Raw genomic sequence first — 3,662 nt, 5'->3', positions numbered from 1 at the left:
TAAAGGAAGCATATATAAAGTAAACAGGATTGGACCGAGCACAGATCCTTGTGGGACTCCGTGACTAACTTTAGCGTGTACAGAGGATTCATCGTTAACATGAACAAACTGAGATCGATCTGATAAATAAGACTTAAACCAGATTAGAGCAGTTCCTTTAATGCCAATTACATGTTCCAATCTCTGTAATAAGATATGATGATCAATGGTATCAAATGCAGCACTAAGATCTAGTAACACCAGGACAGAAATAAGTCCTTTGTCCGATGCAATTAGGAGGTCATTAGTAATTTTCACAAGTGCTGTCTCTGTACTATGATTAACTCTAAATCCTGACTGAAAATCCTCAAATAAGCTGTTGCTATGCAGAAAGTCACACAGCTGTTTTGCGACTGCTTTCTCAAGAATCTTAGAGAGAAATGGAAGGTTAGATATAGGTCTATAGTTGGCTAAAACTTCTGGATCAAGATTGGGCTTTTTTAGAAGAGGTTTTATTACAGCTACTTTAAAGTGCTGTGGTACATAGCCTGTTAATAAAGAGAGATTGATTATATCTAGTAGAGATATCATTTCTTGTGCTAAACAACATTTTTCGTTACCTAAAGACATATTTTTTTGTTGAGATCAATAATGTACTAAAGTTGTCATGTTTATATTAATTGGTTTCATTTCAATATTATTCAAAATTATAGTGTATACACGGCTGAGCATATGACTTGCCTTTATACACCATATTTCCCTGCAAATGATTACTGTATGAAATACTTGCTTTTAGTGAAAAGTGAACTAAAAATGTTGTGTATGGCTTTAAAACCTGTAAATGGCTGGAAATCAAACCTGGGCAAAATGATTGCACTGCTACACAACGTGCACTGCAAATCTTATAACACAGACTGAAAATAAGTGAGTTAATGGCTTCCAGTACCTATGAGATAACACACGAAGGTAAATTTGCAATTCGGTAACCTGTGATTTACCAAATTGTGTCATTTGTTTACTAGCGTTCTTAAAGTATTTGTATCGTTGTCGGCAGGATTCGAACCTGCGAGGGGAGACCCCAATGGATTTCTAGTCCATCGCCTTAACCACTCAGCCACGACAACCTGAAAAACAGCACTATACCTTTTTGCAGAAATGTTCATAAACTTTCAATTGCTTAGTAGTAGTTACCAGACAAGGGCAAAGTGCAAATTGTAGTGTGCTGCCTGTGTCTGTGGATCCTTGTGGAGGTAGCTTGATTGATTGATATGCTCCCTTATTTGTACCATAACAGAGATTAAATATTATCAAATCGAGTTGGTCAAGGAACCTTTCTGGTTACTTCTTGAGAAATAAAGCAATTAACCACAAAACGAAAACTACTGCGATGGCTGGAAATCGAACCCATTATGAGCTAGCACAGACATACACACTTCCCATTCTTGTGAATGTGATAACACAGGACCACCTGGAGGGGATTTCTGAATCAACAGGGGCTGTAGCTCAGTGATAGAGTGCCCTTTCAGTCTCAATGCCCTGATGTATTACAAGATTTGAAGTGAACATAGTTTTGCCCAGAGATGGTGGTATAGTGGTGAGCATAGCTGCCTTCCAAGCAGTTGACCTGGGTTTGATTCCCAGCCATCATAGTAGCTTTCTTTGAGTGATGTTACTTTCTTTTTTTTACAAGAAGTCAGCAGAAAGGTTACTTGCCCAAACTGGTTTGATAAAACATTAGATCTCTTTGGGCTGCATGATTATGGCCAAGATTATAATCACGATAATTTTGATTATGGAAATCACAAAATGGAAATGTTATACTCTTAAGTGCTGGAAAGAAAGGTTTCACCAATCGTTGAATCTCAAGTTAACACACCTGTTGCTGTTCTGCTGGACAACACGTTTACTGCAAATCTTGTAACACAGACTGAAAATAAATGCTAAGAGATACATGGTGGAGACTGGTGGCTTCCGGTACCTATGAGATAATACAATATTGTAAATGAAGGAACATCCGCGGTTTGGCAAATGAGTCATTGAGTCATTTATGAGTCATTGGTTTTGCTACCACCCTTAAAGAATGCCTTTCGTCGTCTCAATTTCAGAAATAACAAGAGAATTACAACTTCCATTCCTGTACTGGTGCCAGTGTTCAACTACCTGTTAATGAATTTTCAGCATCAGTTGTGTTTTTTTGTTACTAAATCACTTGCCCTGTGTGATGGTTTGGATTTTTTTTCACCTTTAATAATAAACACCTTCATTTACAAATTGCATTTTGTGTTTACTTGTGTTGTCCTTGACTATTGTTTAAATTGGTTTGATGTTCCGAAACACTTAGGTGTGACAAACATGCAAAGGAACAGGAAATGAGGAAGGGGGCAAACACTTTTTCACACCACTGTATTTAGTAGTTCTGTTGGATCAACGTGTTCAGTTTGTGGATTTTAAATTAATTAGTTAAATCCTCACATCTTTCCAGAAAAAGGAAGAAAATATATATTTATACTTCATGCTAGATAATCTAAAAATTAAGTGTAGGGCCTGTAGGATATTTTTGTGAGAGGACTTAGAGATCATTAGCTGACTTTGTCTGGGGACGATGGGGTGAGGACCTCAGAGGCTGGACAACATACAAAGAAGATAAAAGCACGACCAGGGATGGGCTAGGGGACTGGCCTACATGCACAAACAGTGTGAGGTCTTGGTTGGCGGGCACCCTGGATAGACTCCGTCTGTTGGCAGGGTAGAGGGAGGGACTCAGATTATATCTCCAACCTGACCTGGCAACACCTCAGGATCCCACAGTCAGAGCTGGTTGATGTGCGTCGGGAAAAGGAAGTTTGGGTTCCACTACCGGTGCAACCCAATACCGAATAAGCCAATGAAGATGGACGGATGTATTTATTTACTTATATAGTACATATATTATGCTCTAGTTTTTAGCAGTTTATAGAGCAGGTATCAGCACTTCAGTTTCCATTTTCCAAGGACAAAGCCAATACTTTATTGAAAAATGCCAGTACTTTATTAGAAAATGTTATCACACTGTAAGCAGCAGAGCAGAGTGGCGCAGTAGAAGCGTGCAGGGCCCAGAACCCAGAGGTCAATCAATCAAAACCATTGTCTGCTTAATATGCTTTGTATCAGCATTAAGCGTTTTTCCAGTCTATTGATGTTTAACAAAGCTGCAAGTGTCTGAAGTGAAATGTCTCCACCTGCTGAAAAGTAAACTTAATGGCGTGTCAAGTTTATTTCATCCATAAAAATGGAAACTACAGTGCTCATACCCGCCATAACACCCATAAAAAGGATTTATGACCTTTAGTACAAAACTAAAGTAACGAGCCAATTTTATCAAATGTAAGCAGTAGAAAATACCGATATTTGGGTTAAAATGTAAGGCGTACATGTAAAAAGTTGCCAAACAAAGTATTTTTACTTTGTTACTTTGTTAACACATTTTTTGTAGTTCGTTACTTCCCATCTCTGATGACCTTAAAGATTAATAAGTACATGGTTTGCAGAACTGTACCTTCTGACAGACCTAAGGCCACTTGAGTTATCTTTGGGTTGCTCTATGGTCTTCTGCAGAAGGATAAATCCCACACTGTAAAACCTGATGAGTTAGTTCAACTCAAACCGTTTGAGGAAACCGATTGCCTTGAATCATTTAAGTTTAT

The 3,662-nt window shown here is 38.2% G+C and overlaps 1 non-coding gene across 1 annotated transcript; it reads right to left on the bottom strand.

Moving 5' to 3' along the window:
* Nucleotides 1-1,021: 1,021 nt before the first annotated feature.
* On the bottom strand, nt 1,022-1,103 carry trnas-aga. The gene has a single exon. It is a non-coding gene; the product is annotated as a tRNA-Ser (tRNA).
* Between the last annotated feature and the right edge of the window lie 2,559 nt (nt 1,104-3,662).

The sequence above is a fragment of the Etheostoma cragini genome, unplaced genomic scaffold (genome assembly GCF_013103735.1).
Source record: "Etheostoma cragini isolate CJK2018 unplaced genomic scaffold, CSU_Ecrag_1.0 ScbMSFa_98, whole genome shotgun sequence".
NCBI classification, from domain to species: domain Eukaryota; kingdom Metazoa; phylum Chordata; class Actinopteri; order Perciformes; family Percidae; genus Etheostoma; species Etheostoma cragini.
This window is presented reverse-complemented; position numbering and strand designations above follow the sequence as displayed.